Here is a 27037-nt window from a genome sequence, read left to right on the forward strand (position 1 = left end):
CGCCACATCCTGCATGATTTTGTGCTGCAGGATGCTCAGCTCTGCCTGTTTCTCCTGCAGCATCTTGTCCCCCTTGATGCTGCTGTGGAAGTAGCCCGCCACTTTCCTGCATTTTGAAATCAACTGGCTCATAGTGGTAGTCGTGGTGGCACCATCACTGGCAGCCCTGTCCCCCTCCAAGGTGTTTCTGACTATGAGGTGGAACTTGTGTACCACACAGTGGATGCCAACAAAGTTGGCATCACGGACAGCCTTGACCATACTCGCTCTGTTATTGGTGACCATGAACTCGTGGGTGAGCTCGGCCTGCCCATACCATGTGGTTTATGGCCACCATGATCTCCCTTGCTCTATGGAACTCATCTAGCACCTCGGGTTGGAAGAAATCCCACCAATGGCCTGACAGTGCCCTGTGAGGGAGAGGTAGGTGTGGGCACCACCATTTTGATAAAGGTGGTGCTGTGGGCACTTGGTAAGATGGGACCACGAGTGCCAGGAGCCACCTGAACCCTGGCTGCTCAACTTGGGAGATGGGCTGGCTATCCAGAGCAAGCATCTCCCCAGTGGTCTGGGTGATCTTGCTCACCTTGGGAATGTGCCCCCCTCTGTCTGCAGATTTCTCCCACTGGCTCTGCTTTTGGGGGATGTGGGGTGAAAATGGGGAATTTCCCTTTGGGCATGCTCGCACTGGTGCCAGGTTGAGCAGAAAGAAGGGCAAGGGCGTTCTGCCTCCTGAGCAGCAGCAGTATTGCCAAGGTGGTGAAGTGTTTCACCTCCTTGCCCTGGCTAATCTGCCTTTGGCAGTGCTGGCAGATAGCAAACCTGAGATCATCTGCCAGCTCAAAATGCTCCCATGCTATGCTACTCGCCTGCTTGTGGGTTGAGGGTGGGGATGCTGGCTTATCCCCCTCCTCAGCAGGCTGAGGTGCAACAGCAGGAGGAGCTGCCTCAGCTGAGCCACTTGCCTGCGCCTCCACAACCTCAACCTCCTCCAAGGTGCTGCTTTCTGGAGAAGGAGACCTGGGTCTAGGGGAAGTTTGTGGGGTGTGGAGCACAAACTCTGCGTCCCCCTCAATCCCCAGAATTGCTTAAGCCAGGGCACTCAGGTCTCCTGGTTCCAGCTCCAGCTTCTCCTCTGGCAGTGGGAGGCTCATGCAGGGAGATGATTCTGCTGCTGGTGCCTACGTCTGGAGTTAGGGGAGGTGGTGCAGATGTAGGGACCTCAGGTACTGCTCCTACCTCCTTGCTTCCATTAGCAGCAGAAGCCTTATGGCTGCTTGGAAAGAGGATGTGTTTATGGTTTGTCTGGGGGGAGGAACTTGCAGCTCTAGCTCTCTCCCTACCCCCTCTAGTCCCTCTCCCTCTCCTGCCAGAGGATCTGGCACCTACCTTTCCAGCACACTTCATATTAATGTTTCCTGTGCTGGAAAAGGTGTGTGTGCTGTGTTCTTGTATGATCTGGTCTTGTTCTGAATCTAAATGTGTGGCAGGCTGTCAGAGACTAGTTCTTTTGTTCATGAGTGCTGTGTGATTTGTTGATTGTAATCTGATTGATTATTGATTATTAATATATATACATATACATAGTGTGCTGTGTTCTTCTTTGATCTGGTCTGAATCTGAATGTGTGGCTGGCTGAAGCACCTACTTTGAATGCCTTCAAGAGACATTTGGATGTTTATCTTCCTGGGATCCTATGACCCCAGCTGACTTCCTGCCCCTGGGGCAGGGGGCTGGACTCAACGATCTTCCAATCCTTCCAGCCCTAATGTCTATGAATCTATGAATCTTATTTTACTGAAGCACAGCACTCATTGGGCTTCATGGTTCATTCACACACATTTTGCACTTCTAGTACTCCATCAACCTCAGTGGATCTACTACTGAATTACATTAGCGCAATTCAGTAGCATATACAGTCCACCTACCAGGTGAATTAGTGTGCTACTGGTGCTCTTTTTATTTAGGTGGGGAGTTGTTTTAATATTTTTTCTTGATTCTAACACCAGAATATTCTTCCCCTGCCCAGCCATAGAAATAACAAGGAAGTAGGTTTTAGGGCGTCAGGATTAGACTCTTCAGAGATGTGAGGTTTTTTCACACATTTTCCATTAGTCCATGAGTTTCCATGAGTTGCTTTTGTCCCTTCTTCTTAGTATTGTTCACAGCTCTGTAGTTACTCAGTAACGATGAGCAAGAAGGGCGGCAGCCCCAGGTTCTGACTTGGGAGGATACTCTCTTGATGACTACTGTGGCAGAAAGCCACCTTGTTTCTCCCCAAAATCTCTGCCCTGTGACACTGTGACTAAAATCTCTGAGCTGCAACCGTTTGATTAGGATGGGCCCAGCACACAGGGGACCGTACCCTCGGCCTGTCTATTTAGGTAACTTGAGCTGGCTGCATTCCTGAGGGAGGGGGGAAACCTGCTCCCTCTGCCTACGTGACTGGCATCAGCCACCTGGGTGAGGGGTTTCTACCTGGGGAGCTGGAATCTGCCTGGTAACAGGTGATGTATTTCAAATGGGTTGGCTGACAGCCAACTGGGGCTGACTTCCACTGGACCAGGTGAATGAGGTCACAGGGGTTATATAGGTTGTGGGGGGGAGGAGGCTCTCTCTCTTCAGCCATGAGGTGAAACAGCAGCAAAGCAGGGGAGACAGAGAAGCCTTACCATCTGAACCTAGCTCTCTCTCTCACCCCAAGACTCCAGAGGGGAAACTGGAGAACTCTGGAAGATGCTTGTGAGTAAGCTACTCAATCAGATTAGATATTTAGCTGGCAGTAACACAGATGTGTAATCAAAAGGCTACCTCAGCCACACTGTTTGCTCTTTAGGATTTCTAAGATATTGCTCAGTCCTGTACTGTAGTTTCTCCTACCCCTCGTAATCAATAAAGTTCTCCTTTTTGACTGGTGTGGGAGACTTATTGAGGGGTGGGTCTAAATTATGCCTAAGAGACCCCTTAGGTCTGCGGACTAAGGGAGACTTTGCTTTTTGCCCCCTGACTTGGGGAAGTGCCCCAAGTGCCTGTACCGGGTCAAATACCCGTCGGACTATTAGGCCTGTGTTTCCCCGAGGACACAGGGCCGAGACAGTCCCTTCTCGGGGTGGTGGCGGTGACGTTACCCCCAGACTAGCGAGTGTGCTCCGGGAGAGGGGTCGGCCAAGCATAAGGCGCCCCTAGGGAGGCATTCGGAGTCTGGAAGGTGGTCGGGCGCAGGGAGGTGGGCGGCTCAACACAGGAGCGCCCCCTACTGGCCCGCCACAACTACTACCACTGCTAGCCTAGCTGCTGTCACTGCTGCTCCAGTAACACTGCTGCCCAAACTGCTTGTTATGTGTCTGTATGCCATTATAGCAATGTTTTGAAAGTCTTACAGTACTGGGATTGAAATTTATAGAAAGAAAATGCAAACACAGTGCTGTGCATTGATTTGATCAATGTAGTTTTACAAGGATTTTCTAGATAGCCTTCCAGAACAGCCCATAATCTGCAGATGATGAACCCCTAATCCTCCCAGAGGAGCTGAAACATACAACCCTATCTGTAACATCAAATCTATGATGGATCTGATGATCGGGGTCAGTGAATCAAAATTTTGAAAAAGAAAAAAAAAGTGTTTCCCCTGAACAACAGTTTAGATGCATGTTACCCTAACATGCCCTTTAATTTATTATAGACTTGACTGGCCCAGATCTTCAAGGTTAACTGTGTTCAAATACCTGGCACATTTTGTAAATTTGTTTTTTTCATACATTTATGTTCAGTTAGGTATCTCCTTGCTCACTTACATTGACAACTAGCTGGTATATTTACATATATCATTTATTGTCATAAACAAAGTAGGTATGTACAAATATTTGCATTCAGTGGCGTATACCAACCTGAAAAGTGTTGGTACATTGTGAATACATAATCTTTGTATTTTACAAAGTATAATGCGGTGGCTCTTGATTTTTTCATTTGTCCATCTTCCCCTTTCTTTCAGTGACCAACATCAGCTCCAATTATATTTTAAATGTGGTAGTGTGAACAGAGAGAAAGGATGGGGGATGACATGGCCCCAAGAGAATTTTTATGCACTTTTTGTATATTGGAAGTGGATTTAAAGCATTCCAAAATATCTGCAGTATGTTCGTTTCCTGTAGTTGATTTACAGGCCATGACAGAAAATCCATTTCTGTTCCTGTAGATGCTAAATTCATTACCTTGCCACAGAATTCAGATTCTCTACTTCTCCTTGAACTTCAGCTTGCTGCCATGGCAACCAATACCAGACAATATTTCCCCCCACTTTTTTCCATTGCCACAGTTGCATATTGCAGCAAAAATAGTATCCTTTTGTGATATTAAAAAAAGTAATCACCGCATTTTATTACAAAGATTCCCTCATGCTGTGACCTTAGACTATATAGTGTATATGCAGCATAAATCTGATTAATCACACTATGCGCTAAGGCTTTATAAACTAACAGGGCAGATTTTCTTTAGAGCTGTGTACAAAGAGGATTTTTTTCCTGTCCAAATCTCCCCACAGCTGGACATTTCAAGTTACATTAAAATGTATTTAAAAATGGGTATGGATACTGCACTTTTCAGTCGTAGATGTTCTTTCCATTTATTGTTGTAAAAAATATCCTTAGATTATCTTGCTTATTGACATCCATGTAATTCTGATTTAATCACTGCTTGAAATTCTCCTAAAAATTCAACATTGGTTTCTGAATGGAGTATCTAACCTTAAGAAACTCAATGTATGTCAAAAGAAAAAGAAACAAAATCTATCTATCAATAGGCTTTTATTGCTTTACAAGAAGAGCTGAGAGAAGGAGGTTCTCTTATTGCTATAAGAATGATAAGGATGGCACAAGTTCAATATATAGGATCTATCCTTTAGCAAGTAGGCAGTATTGGAATACAGCAGTAGGTGACATTTAAAGGGTTAAAATGGCTGGCCGAGGCTTGGAGAAAAAAATGAAAATAACTGGGATCTTCAGGAATTATCAATATGCATGGCTTCAATAATACTAAAATAATAAAGCAAATACTGTGATGGTTAATGCATATAAAATGAAATGGTGTGAGTGTGTGTATACACACATCCATGGTCTGGTTCAAAATTACTGTTTTCTTTGGCAAATTATGAATATGAAAGTTTTGGTTTAATTTTCATTTAAACAGAAAATATTCCCTGTGTTTTGGTTGTACACATATGGAGGTCTAACCTTAACTCTCAGGAACTCAAGGCATGTCAAGAAATATGCACACAAGCACATTTCCTAAATATGTGTATATGGATACAAGGTAGCAGAAGAAAAAAATCAATACAGAATAATATTAAAATAATAAAATTAATTGATTTTTCATATAGATGGATGGAGAAAATGAACAAAATAATTGCATGTATTGTATGCATATATATGTATGGTGTGGGGTATGTGTGCACACATGCACGCACACACAAACATTTTAGAAGGAATGAGTAGCAGTTCAGTGCATCTTTCAGTCCATAACATTCAGTGTGCGGCCTGCTTTGTTTACTGTATATCATCCAAAACCTACATTAAACAAAAGAGTTTAAATGTCTTTGAGGGCTTTTCTACAGCACTTTCATCACATAGACAAATGCTTTGTACATATTAATGAATTAGTCTTCATAAGCCAATAGGACCTAGGGATATTATTATCCCCATTTTACATCCAGAGTTCAAAGGCTAAAGCTGAAATCATGTCAGCTCATTTTGGGTGTACAAACAAAGAGGGACGGGACTTGAATTTGGATAGTAGTTAGCATTTTATAATATTTTTTGTTTTGGGAGCACAGTTCCCATCTATTTCAGCTACAGTTTTAAATGCCCAACACTTCCACAAAGAACCCCTCTTCCCACCCAGATATCTTGAATTACATGCCTAGAAAATGAGAAGCGTGATTTTTTTATCACCTGTGACAATTTTGTTTTACATGATTTGCCCACCTTCATGTAGAAACTCAATCCCAGAAGCAGACAGGATCTAATTTTCCAGGGTGGCATGCAACTACCTTGTGCCTTCAGTTACCTTCTTCCAGTCCCCTTCCTGTTCACTGCACACTTCCAAATTCTGCAATAAATTGGCCATGGAATTTATATGCAGTATCATTCAATGCACCCGGTGTAACTAACTTGCAGAATATACGCCACAAGTGGCATATAAAAAATTGAGGGAGGGGGGTGTAGGCAGCACAGTGGCAGATAGGTCAGGGAGCAGAAAGCAGAACATCAGATTGAGCAGGAAGCACAAAGCAGGTAGCAGAAAGAAGAGCAGGCGGTCAAGCAGGGAGCACATGGAAGATAAGATAGATCCATCTCTACTCTGTCTTCCTATACAGGCAATGACAACGGTAAGTTTTGGGAAAATGTAACCACTGTGTGTTGACGCTATTAAAGAACAGCATAAGGGAGCTCTGCAGTGAAGCAGACAGGCCCACACTCTTCACCACAAAACACTGTAACAACAAGAGGAAGACCAGGGAAAGAGTGGGGCCCTTACTGAATGGGTGTTCTCTGGTGTTCTCCATAGGGCATGCGCATGCTGCCTGAGCATGCGCGGCTGCAGGCTTTTTTTCTGCATTTTTTTTTTTTTACCCCTGGATATCCAGGGATTAATAAAACCCTCAGGAAAAAAAACCTGGAGCAATGCACACTCAGGCAGCGTGTGCTGCTGAAAAGCAGAGCCAGGCTGCCCGGAGCCACGCTCCACTGCCAGCCAGGCTCTGCATGACAGAATCACCACGGCTGCAGCCCCAGGAGGCCCCCAGTTAAGGCTGCTGGGACCAGCCCAATACTGGCTTCAGCCTCCCCTCCCCTACCCAGGGCAATTTACCTTGCACCAAAGTGCACATGACACAGGCATTCCCCAGGGACAAGAAGCGGCAGCACAAGGTGCACTGCTGCTACTTGTCCCCTGGGAATCAAACGTCCACATATGTCTGGACACACCCATGAGGTTTAATAAGAAGTGCAAAGTCCTGTGCTTAGGATGCAACAATCCAATGCACCAAGACAGGCTGGGGCCAGACTGGCTAAGCAGCAGCTCTGCAGAAAAAGACCTAGGTGTTACAATGGACAATAGACTGAATACAAGCCAACAGTGTGCCTTTGTTGTGAAGAAGGCTAATGGCATACAGGGCTGCATTAGTATGAGCACTGATAGCAGATCAAGGGAAATGATTCTTCCCTTTTATTAGGCACTGATGAGGCCACATCTGGAGTACTGTGTCCAGTTTTGGACCCCCACTACAGAATGGATATGGACAAATTGGAGAGAGTCCAGTGGAAGGCAACAAAATGGTTAGGAGGCAGAGGCATATGACTTCTGAGGAGAGTCTGAGGGAACTGGTCATATTTAGTTTAGAGAAGAGAAGACTGAGTGGGGATTAAATAGCAGCCTGCAACTACCTGGGGGTGGTGCCAAAGAGGAGGGAGCTTGACTGTTCTCAGTGGTGGCAGATGACAGAACAAGGAGCAAAGGCCTCAAGTTGCAGCCAGGGAAGTTTAGGTTAGATTAGGGAAAAACTTTCTCATGAGGAGAGTAATAAAGCACTGGAACAGTTTACCAAGAGATGTTGTGGAATCTCCATCCTTGGAGGTTTTTAAGACCTAGATAGACAAAGCCCTGGCTGGGATGATATAGCTGGGGATGGTCCTGCTTTGAGCAGTGGGTTGGATGACCTCCTGAGGTCCCTTTCAATTCTAATTTTCTATGATTCTATGATTTTATGATTTAATATCGCTGACTAGCATGGTGATGAGTGTACAATAATTTTTGTGTCGGTTGTGTTTCTTTGCAAGTACCCAGTACCATGTTAAGTGGCTGCATTACATCTAGATGTACTCTGCATGGAGTCACACTTCAAAGCCATCTTGCACGGTCCCTGGAAGGAATAAGCATGACCAGCTGGGTTGTCTGAAGCAATAATCAGAGGTATGGTTGATAAAAAGGTTTGAATTTCAACAGCATACCATTTCTCTTCATATTTTTCTCAGGGGGGAAGGAATTATCAAGGGCCAAATCCTTCTTTTCTTTCTTCAGTGAAGTAATTTAGTGTTATGTGTGAAAGACGATTTAGTTTCCCCACTCCCCCCATAGTCATTGACATGATTATTTCATTTTGGCCTAACACTTCCATTGCTTTTTTTGTTACCCTGCAATAAAGCAAAAAGTGTTTCAGACTGTTTTCCTCATATTTTTGATTGTGAAGTGAGCCTGTGCACAAGAACAACATAACAATGAAAATGAGAACACCTTTTGGAAAAAGATGGCTTCTATTGTTTTTTTTCCCAGCACTTACCAGTAAATTGGCTTTCCTGCTCATTTTTATTAAATAGCTGTACCCCACTGAAACAAGTACCAGAATTTAACACTACTCAAGTACATGCCACAGAGAGTGGTACATCTGGTTTTGATAACAATGGAAATAATTTCCAATATTTGTTTTCATAATGAAGGAAAGGAGTCATACAGCACTGATGGTGAGAGGAGCACTGAAAGTGAGAAGGTGCATAATGTATTACGCACACAAAAAAACCTGTGTTGAAAGAAAAATATTAAGATTGCAAAGTCATAGACTTGTAACTAAGGAAATGCCAGAGGTCTGCACAAGTTGCTAGTGCATGTATGGTATGATACAGTTTTTAATTACTTTATTCCACTATTTTTTTCACAGGGCCATGCCTCATTCAGTAAACAGAAAGTGTAGTCACTTAAGGTGACTTTCTGCTCTTTCCTAGTCCTTTAAGGCCACGTCCAGATGAGCATGGTACCGCAAACATGTCTGCGGTACCACATAGTGCACATTTAGATGTTCTCTGTGCTGGATGGGAGCACTGTGTCCATGTGTACACTGCCCTTCTTTGTTTTTCCATGGGTTTTTTTGGGGCCGGCTCCATGTAGGCAGGACCTGGCCTGGCCCGGACTAAGGGCGCTTGGGCCCTACGTGCAGTGCCAGAACCCTGGGTGAAAGCAAGAGCAGCTTGGTTCTGTCTGCATGAGTGCACATGAGTGGGCTGGGCTTGTGCCCTTCCAGGAGTGGGCATGAGTGCCCTGATGGCTGCTGCTGTGGAGGGGCTGTACACCATGTGGGAGAGCAGGCAGGGGACCCACACTTCCTGAGCAGTCCCCACCACCCCCACACAGTCCTTCTACCCACAGTCCCCCCAGCCCCACTACACCCACCCACACAGTCTTCCCACCCCCGCGTCTCTACTTACCTGGGACAGCCTTGCCCTGCTCCTATTTGTCCCAGAATGCTAAGGCAGCAGGGGCATGGGGCAGCCATAGAAATGCTCTGGCCAGCTTCCTGAACATCTTTTAGGAGGACCCAGCCTCTAGCCACTTTTCCCCAGCAGTTTGTTTTTTGATACCAGGAATTCCTGGTATCAAATTTAGACCCCATGCTGCAAAAATCTCGGGGAAAATTTTTTTTTGTTTTCAGAATGCCGCTTTTGTCTTCTCCAACTGTTTTGAGGTACCACAACAGGTATGTGCTCACTTGTCTGGATGTGGCCCGTGGCTCCCCATGTACTGGAGGAGCCGCGGTGGAACTAGAGGAAGGAAGACACTGTGGCCAGAAGCCAGAGTTCCCAGGAGGACTGACGTTCTGTCTGCCAGCTCATGCTCCTGTAGCATGTGCTGTACCACTTTTTTCTGTGACTTTTTTTTGCTACTGGGATTTCCTGGTAGCAAATTTTGCTGCAGAGTTGAATAATTAACTCTGCAGTAAAGCATCACAGTCTGCACGTATGCCAGTATTAGGTTTTAGCAAATTAATTAGCTTGGGGACAGTACTTATGATGGAGTAATTAAGTGGGCTGAAACACATGTTAGAATTGCACAGCTTGCATCTTGCTCTTGATAAGAAAAGAATGCTGCCCAAGGTTTCTCCCTCTCCCTCCTTACTCTCTCACATGGTGATTACAGAAACTGGAATTTAACTGCATAGCCTTGGGGAATGAACTGTTGATGAACTCTTGTGGTATTGAGCATGCTTAATTAGCTGTTGCATATTTACCTCTCCGCCCTCCCTACTCAAATGACTAATTATACTATACATACGATGTATGTGATGATGTAGCTACATGTATGTTTGTATGAAACGGAAGTAAGCTGCAAGAACTTCTGTGTCTGCACACGCGCCCAGGAGATTTGAGAAGATAAACGCCGCTTGCAAACACAATCAAGGGCCGGAGGCTGATTTGAGCTGAGCTCCCTTCTCTGGCCTTGCTTGCAAGCAAATAGACCCTTAAGTGCCGACTGATGTCTGTGTGTCTGTGATCTCTGCGCGCCTCCAGGGAACGAACCGCTGTTTGTACAACAATTTGGCGAGCCAGGCAGGAGCCTCCTGGATCACCCCGGGACCCAGTGACAAGATCATCCCTGCCGCCACGGGGAGTGCACACCGAGCCACCTTTTTGGGCTCGCCCAGGGGGTTTGAGACATGAGTCAGGGTACCCAGGAGGTTAAAGGCTACCTGTGTAAAATTCTCGGTTTCTGAGGACGCCAGACACACATTCCGGCATTCTGATCGAGATCTCTAGGATACTTGAGTGAGTATACGAATTCCCTTGCCCAATTTGGTTTTTGGATCTGGGGACAAAGAGACTTGTTCGATTTAGTTTTGTTCCGGGGATTCTTTTGGCCCGGAGTTTGGTGTGCGTTGGATGCACTTTTGCGGACAGTCTTTGGCTCGGATCTTTTGGTGCACGCTTTCTGGTATTTGGTGTGCGTTGGATGCACTCTTGTGGGCATTAAAATGGGTGCGGGTAGCTCCCGTGTAGAAAACTCAAGTACTCCTCTGGGTTGTGTTTTACGGAACTTTAGCAAATTTACAAAGCAGGCAGATTATGGGGTAAAGATGAAAAAGGATGATTTAATTAAGTTTTGTCAACTCGAGTGGCCAACATTCGGGGTCCACTGGACCCCGAAAGAATCCTTTGTAGTAAAAGAAGTGACGGCCGTCCATGAAGTAGTTATGCAGGATGGACACTGGGATCAATTCCCTTACATAGACTGTTGGTTAGGAGTGGCCCAAGATCAGCCACCTTGGATTAAGAAATGCTTAATAAAATCTCACATAATGGTTGTTAAAGGAAAGACCTGAGGGGGACCGCCTGTACTCTCCAAGTCTAATGAGGGAGGGGGGGAACCTGAATTAGCTGAGTATCGGGCTCATTCTCCGGTCACCCTGACAGGTAGCGAGGATGAATCAGACACCTCCTCAGGACCCAGTCCTTCTGCACCACCACTCCCTCCCTCAGGGAAACCACCGGCGTATCAAAATATACCTAATGATTCAGAGCGAGTGTCTCAGCCAAGTGCCCCATCTGAATCAGGGAATAAGGGCTATAATTTGCGCAATATTGTAAAATCACGGCCGGTACTGAACTGCCCGATGCGGGAGGTTATCGGAGAGGGGGGCGATGCAACTTCTGTCTACACCCCATTTAGTACTTCAGATCTATTCAATTGGAAGAATCAGAGCCCCTCTTTTCGTGAAGACCCTGAAAAGATGAAGGACTTGTTTTGATCCATTGGGCAAACCCATCGACCCACTTGGGCTGATGTCCAGATGATGCTCCAAACCCTCCTGACCCCAGAGGAGAGGAGATTAGTACTGGGGACGGCAGAGCGCATTGCAGCAGCCAGGGTAGAAGCGGAGGGAACCGCCGGTCGTACCTTGTGTGATACCTGCCCTGTTGCGGAACCCGGATGGGATAATCATACCGCAGCAGGAAGAGAGCTGAGTGCACAGTATCTGGGGATTATAGTGGAAGCAATGGGGAAGGCAGTGCCCCGGGTTACTAATCTGTCTAAATTGTATGAAGTGAGACAGGGAAAAGAAGAAGATCCCTCAGCCTTCCTCGGGAGGCTGTACGAGGCGTTCCACAAGTTTTTGGACCTAGATCCAGAAGCCCCAGATAATCAACGCATGGTAAATCTTATGTTTATTGGTCAATCTGCTGCTGATATTCGTAGGAAGCTACAGAAAACTGAGGGAGGTCCCGGGAGACCGATTTCAGAGCTGGTGGAAATTGCATATAAGGTATACGGGAATCGTGAGCAAGCGCAAGAGTGCAAGGAGGATAAAAAGGCTCAGCAACAGATAGCAGCGCTGGCGGCTGCTATAACTGGAGGTAACCCTGGAAAGACTGGGATACAGAAAGGGAAAGGAGGAAGAGTGGGAGCGGACGTATGTGCTTACTGTAGGGAGAAAGGACACTGGAAGAGGGAATGCCCAAAGTTGAAGGAGAAGAGAGAGGGTGAACCAAGGGGTCACCTCATGCGGGCAGAGGAAAAGGGTGAGGACACAGAATGAAGGGGACAGGGATCTAAGACAACTACCCTTCGGGTTGGAGCCCGAGAAGATCCCATGGTAACTATTAGGGTTGGTGGCAGAGACTTTGAAGCCTTGGTTGATACTGGGGCTACATTTTTAATGATTCCAGAAAAATCCCCCCATGCAGGAACTAGCGAACAGCATGTTCTTGTGGAAGGGATTGAGGGAACGCAATCCCGACTCCCCGTTTGTAAGCCGCTCCTCACCAAAGTGGGGGACCATTTGCTTGAGCACTCCTTTGTATATTCTCCAAGTTGCCTGGCTGCGCTACTTGGGCGAGACCTACTCACAAAACTGCAAGCTGAGATATTTTTCAGAGACAACCAGATGGTGGTCCAGTTACCTGTCAAGCAGAGCTCGAACTATCAGATGGCTCTCCTGGAGGACCGATGCCCTGTAGTAAGTTCTGAAGATCACATGACTGGAGTAGACCCTTCGGTATGGGCTGATGGAACCCCTGCGCGAACTAAGTCGGTCTCCCCGGTAAGGATCATACTCAAGGATGGGGAGGGGCCCATTCGGGTAAAGCAGTATCCACTCAGCCGAGCGGCCAGGGTTGGACTCAAGCCGTTAATAGAGAAATACAAGAAGTACAGATGGCTAGTGGAAGGGTCCTCACCATATAATACCCCCATTCTTGGAGTGCCGAAGGCAGATGGGGTCTCATACAGACTGGTCCAAGACCTGTGAGTAGTAAATAAGAAGGTTCTTTCAGACCACCCTGTAGTCCCGAACCCACACACGATTTTGACACAAGTACCGGGGGAAGCCGAAATATTTTCAGTGCTAGATTTGAAAGATGCTTTCTTCTCCATTCCCCTTCACCGAGAGAGTCAAAAATTGTTTGCTTTTGAATGGGAGGATCCAGATACTTTCCATAAAGGCCAGCTCATGTGGACAGTTCTCCCACAAGGATTCATAGCAGCCCCCCATATTTTCGGACTTGCCCTTCAGAAGGACTTGGAGGAGTGGAAGGGATCACACCCCGCAGTGACTCTCCTCCAGTATGTGGATGACCTGCTGGTTGCAAGCCCAAATTTGCAACTCTGCGAGGAAGCCACCAGATCACTGTTAAACACTCTAGGGGAAAAAGGATATAAGGTCTCTAGAGAGAAAGCCCAAATATGTCAGCCTCAAGTTACATTTCTGGGATATAAGCTCTCAAAGGGAGTCAGAGCCCTGAGTGCAGATCGCATACAGGCAATCCAAGGTCTAACCTCACCTAAGTCACCCAAGGAGCTGCGGGCATTCCTAGGGCTAACTGGGTTCTGTCAACTATGGATACCAGATTATGGTGGAAAGGCTAGACCACTGTTTGACTCCCTGACTAAGGAGAGTCTCACTGAATGGAAGTGGACTAAAGAAATGCAGCACGCCTTTGATCTGCTTAAGGCAGCATTAACCCAGCCCCCTGCCCTGGCCATCCCAAATGATAAAAAGCCATATCGACTGTATGTTCATGAGAATCGAGGGGTTGCATCAGGGGTGCTGACCCAACCATCAGGCCCAACTTGGAGACCCGTGGGATATTACTCAAAGGTTCTAGATCCAGTTGCGCTCAGGTGGCCAGCCTGTCTTCGGGCTGTGGCAGCCACAGCAGTGGTTGTCGAAGAAGCCCAGAAGATAGTCATGGGTGCGGACATGGAAATACACACCCCACATGGAGTTCCCCAGATTCTAGGGACTGAGGGAGGAAAGTTTCTCAACCCCTCCAGACAATCATGGTATGAGATATTTTTGCTCTCTAATCCAGGACTTACTTTCAAACATACTACCTTGAAACAAACTATCCTTGAACCCTGCAACCTTGCTGCCAGAACCAGGGAGACCAACGCATGACTCCCTTGAGGTCCTGAATCAAACCACACAGGTGCGGCCTGATCTTGCTGAGGACCCAATTGAAGACCCAGATGCTGAATACTTCGTAGACGGCTCCAGCTCTGTCATCGATGGAAAAAGACGAACAGGATGTGCAGTGGTAACCTTGGATGAGGTAGTATGGAGGGAGTCATTGCCGAGCTCATGGTCGGCACAGGCCGCGGAACTCACTGCGCTCACCTGAGCATTGCAGTTGGGGACAGGCCGGCGGGTTAATGTATATACTGATTCTCACTATGCTTTTTCTAACAGTTCATGCGCACGGGCTATTGTGGAAAGAAAGGGGTTTCATTACGGCTTCTGGGAATAGAATTGCTAACGGCCCCCAGATTATGAAGCTACTAGATGCAGTCCACCAGCCTGAAGAGGTAGCAGTCATTCATGTGCGAGCCCATGGGAAGGCTGTTGAGGAAAAACATAAGCTTGGAAACGCAAGGGCTGATGTGGCAGCAAAGGAAGCCGCATTTATTGGTGGAGAGGCGGAGGAAGTATCCAGGCAGGCCTTGTCCCATGCCGTATGGCCATATGTCCAGGATCTAGTCCCGCAGTATTCCCCTGAAGAAGATAAATTTGCACAGGAGGCTTGCGCAGAAAAGAACTCCCATGGGTGGTGGATAGTACCAGGAGGGAAAGTCATGATACCTAGGCCATTGCTTCGGGAGGTGCTGCACCAGGTCCATGCAAGTACCCATATGGGAGGCTTGGCTATGGGTGATCTAGTGATCCGCCAAGCAGTAGCCCCAGGGCTATATGTAGAAGCTCAGCGTATTGCTACCAGGTGCATCACATGTCAGGAAGTAAACCCTCGAACGAAACCTCCTGTGCGAATGGGAGGTAGACCCTGGGCAGCGTACCCTGGACAAGCATGGCAGATTGATTTTGCCGAGCTCCCATGATCCGGACATCATAGGTTTTTACTTGTCATGGTAGACCAGGTCTCCAGTTGGGTCGAAGCATGGCCCACCAGGACTGCCACTGCAGCTACAGTAGTGAAGTATTTGTTGCAGGAGATCATTCCCCGGTATTCTCTGCCCGAATCCATCGAGTCGGATCAAGGACAACACTTTGTGGGAAAGGTAGTTCAAGAACTCGCACAAGCCCTCAAGATCACTTGGAAACTACACACATCATGGAGACCACAGAGTTCAGGACAAGTGGAACGCATGAATAGGACCTTAAAAACTCTACTCACCAAGATCTGTATTGAAGCACACCTTAAGTGGCCTCAAGCATTGCCGCTAGCTCTTACTTGCATTTGAAACACTCCCCGACAAGGCATCAAATTAACCCCATATGAAATTATGTTTGGCATGCCTCCTCGGGTCTTACCTCCTGGGATGCGAGAAAACGTAACTTTTGAATTAAGTAATAGCAAGCTTCACATGTATGTTATTGCTTTACAGTCTGTCTTGTCTTCTCTTCACAGGTATGCAGCCTCCTTTCAATGTCTGCCTTTAGACGTTCCGGTACATGAATTCTGCCCAGGAGACTGGGTCTTGGTGCAGCGGTGGAAAAAGGAACCTTTGACTAAGCGGTGGAGTGGCCCGTTCCAGGTACTTTTAACAACCCACACCACTGTAAAGATTACTAGCCATGACCGTTGGATATACCATACCCGTGTAAAACGACATCCACGAGCGTCAGAGGATACCAGCTGCCAGGACGAGCTCACTCCGGAGGCTGAGCCGTCCTCGGAACAAGAAGCCAGCAGGTGGAGCTGTAAACCTACTAGTGATCTCCAAGTGCGCCTGAGGCAGCTTAGTCAGAGTCCAGAAAATCAGATAAGGAAGTAACAAAGGAAAAGTTTAGGCTGTATTCAATCTCAAGAGAGGGAGGATATGGCGGGAGTCTTAATATGCCTTGTTGTTATCTATGTAGTAAAGGAGGCAGGATTGAGCAGCCGTAGCCGCCACCCTATATCACCGTTCCCCCCAGTTGCTTCCCCAGAAGCAAATTCGTATGTTGACATGATGGAAAGAATTACAGGTACTTTCAATCTTACCAACTGCTGGGCCTGTGGGGGACTCCAAGAGGTCGGAGGAAGGTGCCCTTGGAGGGCTTTTCCTTTGGCCCCAAAGTGGCTGTTGCATATTTACCTCTCTGCCCTCCCTACTCAAATGACTAATTATACTATACATACAATGTATATGATGATGTAGTTACATGTATGTTTGTATGAAACGGAAGTAAGCTGCAAGAACTTCTGTGTCTGCGCACGCGCCCAGGAGATTTGAGAAGATAAATGCCGCTTGCAAATACAATCAAGGGCTGGAGGCTGATTTGAGCTGAGCTCCCTTCTCTGGCCTTGCTTGCAAGCAAATAGACCCTTAAGTGCCGACTGATGTCTGTGTGTCTGTGATCTCTGCGCGCCTCCAGGGAACGAACCGCTGTTTGTGCAACACACATACGCAGATGGTGACAGGCGCTGGCTGGGGCACAAGGGTTCTAAAATGCAGGGGCTGCCTGCTACATGGCTCTATACTTTAGTACTCTTGTGTCTCAGCCAGTCCCTCCACTGCCCAATGCTGTCACCCAGAACCGTCAGCTGACTCCCCAAACTCACTGCCAGCCTGGGGCTGCTCCACCTTGACTCAAACTGCTGCTATCCTGGGTGCACATGTCGATGCAGTGCCAGGGAACAGCTGACTCCAGCTTGAATTGCTTTGGAGTTTATTACGTTGCATTAATTTCACATGCAGATGCACCCAGTTAATAGAAAGTTTGAAATTAACAAAAGAAAGGTTTTTTTTCACGCAACATACAATTAAAGTGAGAATTCATTGTCACCAGATGTTATCAAAAGTGACAGCTTAGCCAGATTCAGAAAGGGATTGGACAGATTGTTAGAGGAAAGGTACATCAGAAGCTATTGAGTGTGGGAGGTAGGGGAATTGCCTCTCAATCAGCTTCCTGGACCTTAAATGCTGAAGTGTGCAAGTGGGAAAGGAAGAAGGGAAATACTCTGGTCATACCCTGCTCACTCTGCCTTTCAGCATATGCTGTCTGGCACTGTGTCACACAGGATACTGTGGAAGCTAGACCTGTGGTCTGACCTAGTAAATGGTAGTCCTTATGTTCTTATAAAGTGTGTAAAATGACACAGGCATACATGAATGTTGTGTGCCTCCTGAGGCTGGGAGGGGCATGGCGACTGCCCACAGGTGGCAGCGGCAGTGGTGGGGTCATGGCGTTGGAGAGCAGGGAGCTCCCGCAGGCGGCCACAGTGGTGTCAGCAGTGAGCAGGGAGGTGGTGAGTGCTGACCAGTGATCAGCAACCACCAGCAGATGCTGCTGTCAGCGTCAGCAGTGGCCAGCGGTGATTGGCAGCAGTGTCAGCCAATCTCAGAGGGTGCATGTGTACCCACATGCACCCCATGCCTCGCCAATGCAGGCATAGCATGTCTGTTCTGCACCTTGGACAACAGAGTGCACAGGAGTGACAGCCTCAGCTGGACTGCTCAGAGCAGCCATGATGGCTGGGCCAATTGAAAGAAGCCTACTCTTTCTGGCCTTGCCCTGCAAGTTGGTGCCTGGCACTGGTGTTCTAGTTGCCCCGCCTCCCTTTAGTTATGGTAAAATATAATAGGATTTGGCCCTTAAGGTCTGGAAATGTTCTAAGCAACTGATAACAGGGGCTTAAAACATCAAGGAACCTTAGTAATAGGTGATGTTATAAGCTTTGCCTATAATGTAATTTAGAGGTCCACTTGGACCCCAGGCCTGCAAGTCCTTATCTACATATGTAACTATGAATGTAAGTGGGACCACTCAGCTAACTGGGGCCATTTCTACAAGTGTCTAACTGTTTGTAGGAATGAAGCTTGGTAAGTCATGAAAAGACTCTAGAACAAGGAATACAATTCTGTATCTCTCTCCCCTTCATGACATTTCTTACTTGGGAATGCAATGTAATTTGTTTTCCATGTGCACAAGGCTTAGAATGATTCCAGTTGTATCTATCCAGAAAATCCTATCACTTAGTATTTTCATTTCTGTAACTGAATTTGATATGTTTTATGTACATTTAATCTTTATCAGAAGACAGGTTTGAAAAATTGATGAAGTCTGATTGGTTTCATCTCCCAAATCTCAGGAACATTAAAGATGGAAGAGACGAAGCGAGTCTTGTGGGTAACTCAAAGTAAAACATTTGCTGCTGCACAGCCCCAAATGACTAGTTTGTGTCATGCAGCTCTGCATCTGCTTGTGACCAACAAGTTTTCCCAAAATCCAAAACTTTTCCTGTTTAACAGGTAGCTCAAAACAGACCATCTTAAATAAAACTATTAGGAACCTGGACAATTAATCTTTATTGTTTAAGCTAGATCGGGGCGGGCAATTATTTCCGGTGGAGGGCCACTTAATGAGTTAGGGTGAGCTGTTGAGGGCTGCATTGATAGCCCCACCCCTTGACCTGTGCTCCACCACCTGGCCACCATCTTGTGACTGGAAGTCCCACCCTCTAAGTGCTGAACTTTGCCACCAGAAGTCCCTCCCCTTGTCCCCAGAGGTATTCCTTTCAGGAAGGGGTTTTGCCATCTCAGAACCAGAAAAATACCAAACTATATTCTAAAAATAAAATATCTACTACAACTTTCATTAATTTGCTTTCAAAAAATATTTTTGTCCTAATTTACATGTGTTTGTGTAGTGTACATAGAGGTGATTGCACAATACCTTAAAATGAAGACTTGTTCTTGTATATTATGAGGGTTGGGGGACATGGGGGTGTGGGTATAGGTTTGTGGGGGGCTGTGGGTGTGTGGGGTATGTGAGGGTTTGTGGGGGAAGGAAAGGTGTGGGTAGTGTGGGCTGAGGGAGCATGTGGGTGTGTGTGTGGATGTGGGGTGTGGGTGGGTATGGAGTTTGTGGGGGGTGTGGAGAAGGGTGGCTGGGGTGTGTGGGGGTGTTGGTGTGGGGTCTGAGTGTATGGCAGTTTAAAGGGATGTGGGTGCATGCATATGGTGTGGTGTGCATGTGGGATTCGCCCTATGAAAACACACACACACCCCTTGTCCCTCTCTCACTGCATACACTTTGTCCCTCCATCATTGCACACATATGCACATGTGCATACACACACACACACATAGACACATACTCCATCGGTTTCTCATTGCTTTCTCTGACTGTCTCTTCCCCTCCCTCCCGCTCTCATTGCATGGACACACACACTCCCTTCCCCCCTGCTCCTGGCCCTAAAATACCAGTGTGGGCCTCATGCTCCCACGGTCTGGCAATGCAGCAGGGAGCTATGTGGCACTGGAGTGGCATGTGGGCAGCAGGAAAGCAGGGAAATGGCAGCTACAGGTTGGGGGGAGTGGCAGTGAGTGGGCACATGGGAGTGTGGGCCTCAGGGCCAGAGATGGTGGGAACACAGAGCAGGGCAGCAGGAGCATGGGGCTCAAGCTGTTAGGGGCTCTATGCAGCCAGGCTGGCTCCCCCCCCACTCCTGACATAGCCTGGCCTGGCTCCATGTAGTCCTTGCTGGTCCGGACCCCATGCTCCTGCCACCCTCTTCTGAGCCCTGCTTACCATGGCCCTGGGACACCAGCATGGGCCCCGCGCTCCTGCCCAGCTGTCACTGCACTGCCATGTACCCACTTGCTCCCACTCGCCCCCGACAGGCTTTCCCTGCTTTCCTGGCTGCTGCTGCAGCGCTCTGACAACATGTGGTTCCTGGATGAAGGGCATGACCAAAGGACTCAGCAGGACCCCACCCCCCCGCCCCTTATCTGAATTTCTCTCTCTAATGGAGGAAGGCAAGAACAGCCCCAGGGGCCCAGGCCAGAAGCCTCTGCTAGGCAAAGGCTTCCAGATGGGGGGCGGAGGGGTGGGAGTGGAGGAGCTGGGGGTGGGACAGGGCCTGGTAGGCCTTGCCGCTGGGCTGCTGGGTCCTCCTGCTGGCTTCCCCTGGGTCTTAGTGCCTCTGGCTCCTGTCATCTTTGACAGGCAGCCTGGAGAAGATAAAAATTAATTTTCAAAAGTTTTTAGGGCACTACCAGCCAGACTGAATGGCCTGGAGGGCCAGATCCAGCCTGCAGGCCGTATTTTGCCTGCCATTGAGCTAGATTCTCCTACTCATTGAAATAATAAAAGACTAACATACTGACTGATGGGAGATTGCTAAAAACACTCTCTTGGACATAATTATTTAGATGTTTAAATGCAAGTTTTTTTCAGTCAGTATATAAACTGTTTCTATTTAATTACTTCTATTTATTGCTTTATTAGCAGACCATCTTGCTACATGGGATTCATTAAAATACAGGGTTGTTAAACATGGCTGTTGTCAGTGTCTATCATTTCATTATAAAAAGATACAAATTATATTTCCTTAGCCAGATTCAATCCATCTCTGCCTTAAGGTTCTGGTGCCCTAATATCCTATCCAACACATTGAACACAGGTTTTTATTTTTCCTGAATTCTCTTTCTCAGCATACCTTTTCTGTTTTTGGTTTTAAAATTGTCTTATATGAATTCCAAAGTATCTTAATAAAGACAACATACTTGTTATAAGATGCCTGTAGTTTAGATTATATTTACCTTTGTAACAAATGCTAATACTTATTTAAATGAAGTCAAAATTTGATAGAAATAATTTATTACTGTGTGTATGCATGTTGGGGGAGGCTGGTATGTATGGAATAATGTTTATATCTGCGATTTGCTATCTTCTTGATGACAAAAACCCTTTTGTTGCTATAGAAGGAACAGCTTATCCATTCTTATTTACAGCCTATACTTTTGCAAAATGATGGAAAAATGGAAATAATGCATAGTCTGAGTGATGACAATATTTTAAACTGCTTTTGAAAGAAAATATAGGCAAAAGGAAATGAAAAGCACTGTAAAAGAGTTAGAAATATCGGAGCAGATCCTCTACTGGTGTAAATTTTTGCAGTTCAATTGACTTAGTACCATAGAGATTTACTCCAGAGAATCTGGTTCATTACTGGTTTTCAGGGTTCATTTTCTCTCGTTCGTGTCTTCACATAGAATGTAGATGGCTCTTTATGTGTAATAGTCCACTCCATGTCAGCAGGATTTGGTGGAAAATGATCAGGGAAGAAAGGCAGCACAAGAACAGTCTATATGCCAACCCTGCAGTTGTTTTAGTATGCTTCTACAGTAACTGAGACACATAGTAAACACAGATGAGAATGAGACTGAAGCAGTACTAATAATGAGCTCTTTACCAGGTAGCTTTCTCCATGGGCTTCTTCTTTGACCTTTTCTCCAAACAAGAAAGAAATTCAGAATTCTTTTATCTCTCCAGACAGTATCTTCTCCTTGATTGCTTACACTACTTGGCACCTCTTCAAGAGCTGGATGTGGTCGATATGCCAGTCAGGCACTTTACAAGAATGCTTATGCCAAGAGATTACTGGAACTTCTACTGCCAGGATATTTTTGGAACAATACAAATTACTGCTTTATAATGGCAGAACTCAGTTTTTAGTAGTTTCAACACAATAGTTTCTCCAGAAAATCCATTTTTTTAACTTTATCATTTATATACAGAATAGGGAGAAATAGTTAGAAACCTGGAGCATGGAACAAAGGGGAGAAAACTGAAGGAAAGATGCAGTTAAGAATGAAACCCATTTTCATCATCATGTTAGTCTTTTAGTCACACAACATGACATAACGTTATCTTTGCTGATTTTGCAAGAAATATACAAAGAGTGTAACAAATATACAAACATTTCATGTTTGCTTAGCGATTCAATTACTATTTTGAATATATTCAACAGTTTTGTAAACATAAAAAAGGAATGGAATTCACCATTTTAAAATATGGTCTATTGTCTTTCAACTTCAGGTGTGAGCCAAGACAACAAATGTCAGCAGAATTTGAATGATGATTTAGCACTGGCATATGTCAGCATGTAGCTGCTTACATACTGCTAAATCTTGGTCATGTCGTTCTATCCAGTGTGATCCAGGAGTATGTGCAGAGGAAACCCATCATGGCTCCTATGTGCTGTTTCCAGCTCTGCTATGGTTTATGGGTTAATTACATGTTAGTTTGTGTACTCTTTGGCCAGTGCAAAATGTTGTTTATAATATTCCTTTTTATGATTTAAGTTCACGTAGAAAGGAAACCTCTTTGATAATGAACAATCAAAGAAAATTGCAAGTAACAAAATCAGCTTTTTTTTCTTAACTCTCTTTACAAACTTCAGATTTCACATCAACAAACATTATTTAGTGGGAGATCATGAGGCCTCTAATAAGTCATTAGTCTGACAAGAAGTCTTACATATTTTTGTTTAGAGGTTCTTCCACTTTTAATTGAGCCACATTTTCTTAATGGAACTCAGATAAACCTCTCTGTTATTTCAAATGACTGCCAAGTTGGCATGAAGTAACAACTTTTGTCAACACATCACTACTACTGTTACCATATTGTAGTCTTATTGACATTGATCATTCTACCTGTTTCTGGCTTTCTGGCCCTCCTGGTTCCAACATTTGAGTGTGGTGAAACTCACTTCATCATCATTACCATATGTAGTGGTCACCACATTCAGTTATCAAACCCAGTGATCACTACATGTATATAGTGATGTCGTGTATGAAAAACAGTTTTTTTCTGATGAGGCGAATCAAAATGCTAAAATGATGGATCTAAGAAATCCAGGTTTTCCCCAAAAGATAAATATTCAAGAATGTGGGTTAAAATATAGCAGCTGTGGATGAAGCTGTTGTAAATTTCAGGGGGAAAAAAAGTCTGCATCAGTGATTTTTCCCATTCCAGCTAAGTTTGAAACATACATTTAGCTAACTAAATCCAGGAGTCTTGAAGAACTTACAAAATTAATTCAGAAACATTGAGGGTATTGGACTGAAGAACATATTAGATAAGAATCTGAACTGTGGATAGACTGCAGAATATACCAGTGACTTGTTCAATTTCAGGTCTTTTTTAGGGAGAAAAGCAACAAGCATATGATCTCAGTTCAATCCCACTGAGACTGGGAGATTTGGGAGGTTTTAAGAGGAACATCACAGTTTTCAGGGCTGCACTTCAATAGCTTTTATAGTTTAGAGATCCACTGTCAGTTTTGGCAGGATCATACTTTGTTTCCAAACATGTTTTTTAGCCTCAGAGACACTGAGGAAGCCAGAATAATGCAGCCTGAATGAGTCGTCAGAGAAAGATATAGAAATAATAGTTCTGGTAAGCATGGATTGTCATCATTTTCTTCAGTTGAATTCTAACACTGAGCTCTAATGATGATGATTTAGACAACTATTTCACCACTGAGTGGTCTTAGTAGAGTCATCTACTCGGGTTGTTGGGATATGGACAGATGAAGATGCAAACCATTTCAAGTCATTCTCTAATTTGAAGTGTTTTGATATTATACAAATGTACAGAGCCTTCTTAAATGCTTCATAATGTGTCTTAGCCCATTCTGTTGCAATGCTCCACTGCAAGGGGGCTGGCGAGCATGTATCCCAGCACGTTGTTTGGTTTCTCAGCAGCAAAGCCTTATGGATCTTTGACTCAAGGCTTTGCATTGGAGATTCCTTCTATTCTTTGCAGGGCTGGTTGATTACACCTCAGGAGGAGCTGCCATTTACGCATGTGTTGCCATCACAGTAGAAGCACAGAATGTACCCACACCATCTCCTGACCCTCCCGGCCCTCTGAGGACAGTGCTGCAAAGTCTTGCTTTGCTTTCCTCATGGTGGAGAGTCTTGGCCTACCTGGCCATGTCTACACAAGACGCTGACTATGCAGTAGCTCACTACTACTGTGCAGTATCTCATTACTACTGCACAGTAGTGTCATGTCATGGTTCATGCAATGCTACTGTGCATCAGTAACAAGTTACTGCGTAGCCAGCGTCTCATGTAGACGCGGCCCCTGTCTGTGCTTACCATCTTCCAGCTTGCCTGCTAGCTGTCATGCCATGGCATGGAAAATATGTTTCATAAATTATTAGTCTTCCAGAGGCTTCCATCCTTGAAATGGCAGAAAACCCCAGTGAGAAGCCTGGGGTCAAATATCCATAAGGGTTTGCTACTACCATGCAACTGTATTTGGAACCACCAAGATGAATGTAGCTGGTAGGCCAAGAGGCATGCTGGGACAGCTGTCATGCCATGCTAGCTGGAAAAACCATACTTCTGGCACTTGACAGGTGCTGCCTCAATATGGACTGCACTTTTGCAATATGGACTGCGTTCCTCCTCACAAAGGTGGAGACCTTGGCTGCTGCCCTTCTGTTCTGCTGCTGCTACTGATGCTGAGTATGCTGCTTGACAGCACTATCACATGAGGATCAAAGGAAGTATTCACCCTGCCACAAACAGAGGCACGGTGCCAAGTTGGAAGAAGAGTGCACTCATATTGAAAGTCCATAGCAGTTTAAGACACAGACCTTGAGTCCATCTACTACAGGATTGCAGGTGGCAGTGCAGGGAATGTAATCAAAGCTCTTTATTGCAAACTGGCATAGCGAGTCATATGTGCACTCACCCCTCTGCTAGGAATCTTTCGATTGACATCCTTGAGCATAAGGAGATGGTTAAATTGATTGGCCTTGTCTAGGTCATCCCCAAATCTTTGGAACTGATAGGAACAACAGATGGTCCAGTAGTTAATGTAAGGCTGAGTGTAAATCATCTACACTGACAGCAGCCATCCTCTCTGAATATGAATCCTTTCTGTCACCATACTTCTGCAGGTTTTTGACATTTCAGCTCATTGCTAAAATCTTTTAAATGAAGCATAGTTTACAAATGCACATCAAGCACCATCAAAACTGGTTTGCTTGCACTTTTGTAAAAATCCAACTTTGTAGCATTGCTAGAGGTTTGGGTTTTTTGCACAGTTGGAAGTCTGGTGTGTAATAAAGACTCTCACCTGATTCATGGAAACCTCAATCAGGTTCTAACACTGTGCCAATCTATTGCCTACTAAGTAAGTTTACAGCAACCAACAATGAACTAAGGGGATTGAAACAGTTGTAAATAAAAGGCTGCTGAACAATTATTACCTCCAGAGAACTGACCTTGATCGCCTGGTTTCTAACTAGACTGAATCCCGCAGGCACACTTTGGTTTATACATACAGCTTGCTTGCTGTACCACAAGTAATGATGAGCTCCTCTCTCCTTTACCATCATTAACAAAATACTATCCCTGGCACTCCTGAAAACCAAATAACATGGGCTGCAGATATTGTCTTCTTGTCACTCTATTTTGATGGTCACATTAAAAGCATGCTTTTGTGTGAAACATCCAGTTTATGTTGTCTTTTACGGCCCATATGTGCACACCAGTATTTACAGCAGCTAAGGCTTTTGAAGGAAAAGGACACACAGTATTTGCAATTTGTGACAGTATCTATATAAAACTTATGTGTATGCATACATATGTGTTTGTGTGTGTGTTACATCCCACCTCCACACACACACACACACACACACACAAACACACACACACACACACACACACACACTCAAATTACTTAAATCAAGGGAATATTCTTAACTAGCGTGTTTTGATTATTGATCACATCACAAGCCAATGTGAAGGCATTGCTTCAGCATAAAATATCTCTGTGTTTTTGCTAGAAGCTGCCATGTTTTCCCCCTTCAAACCCTCTAACCTCCCTTGGGAAGGCTTTCTGCATGTTCAGTATGCTCACACAACTATTTCTACCAGCATGGTTACCATAGAAACCAAGTGATTTCCACCCCCCCCAGCCAGTGGCAAGGTTTGGACCTAGTGCCAGACCTCTTTTCTGTAAGTAATAATATTACTTCAATATTTAGACAGATCTTTTAGAAAAGATCTGTTGTTTACATATTCAAGATGTAGGATTTTATTTGTGAATACTATTTTTCAGGTATTAACATCACGCAATTGATTCACACGCTTAGTGGAGCCAGACAGTTGTTTCTTATGCAACATTTAGACTGTGACATTTAACAGGGGATATGCCAGAATTTATTATTAATCAGAGGCTTCCAGACATAATGTGAAGGAAGGTGTTAGGCTTCCCAGGTCAACAGGCATTTTCTTCTTGAAACATTTTCTTCATGTTCCTAGAAACGGCTTTGATCACAGATAATGACAAAGGGAACGTATAATTAATTGTTGTATAATTTAACAAGCTATTGATCCAAATCATTTCTAGTGCTCATATTAACAACTTCATATAAATGTTTAAATATTTTGGCTCTCTGATGACACAATATTGATTTTCTAAAGGGATCCACACACATAACTGAATGCTATTATGTATACATTGGGTAAATAATCTATTTTCCTAATTACGATGATGCAGAGAATACAGCTTTTTGGTTGTTGTTGGGTTTTTTTTGTTGTTGCTAAATCTTTTATTTAAATATCTTGGGTCCCAAACAAAATACACAAATACCTTAGGTTATGTGTACAATGTAATATATTTCATTATTTTTGGTCACCACTTGAATTCATAAACATACAATTACCTGGAGGTAGAATAATATTAATGTCTTTTCCAGATCCTTCTACTGCTAATATTCTTTGGCTGGAAATATCAGGTAGAAAAGGAAGAAGAATATGTGGGTAAAGAGAATTAACATGATTCAAAAGTACACTTGAAGGGTCAGCCCTGGCCTTGCAACTTCATGCAAAGAAAAAAAATGACTTGTACTGTTCTAGGAACATGAAGACCCTTTTGCTCTGATGGTACTGTTTTCACTGCAAAAGCCACTCAGGAAATAATACTAATACTACTACTACTACTACTACTAATGTATGTATTTCAAATGTA

At 45.1% G+C, this 27037-nt stretch overlaps 1 long non-coding RNA gene across 1 annotated transcript; it reads left to right on the forward strand.

The window, feature by feature from the left end:
- The first annotated feature begins 2635 nt into the window (after window positions 1–2635).
- Window positions 2636–17334, forward strand: LOC149873043 (uncharacterized). The gene is made up of 3 exons (XR_016439832.1): window positions 2636–2742; window positions 7833–7965; window positions 15681–17334. It is a non-coding gene; the product is annotated as an uncharacterized LOC149873043 (long non-coding RNA).
- The last annotated feature ends 9703 nt before the right edge of the window (window positions 17335–27037 follow it).

This window comes from Crocodylus siamensis, chromosome 1 (assembly GCF_052110815.1).
Source record: "Crocodylus siamensis isolate JL-2025a chromosome 1, ASM5211081v1, whole genome shotgun sequence".
Taxonomy (NCBI): Eukaryota; Metazoa; Chordata; order Crocodylia; family Crocodylidae; genus Crocodylus; species Crocodylus siamensis.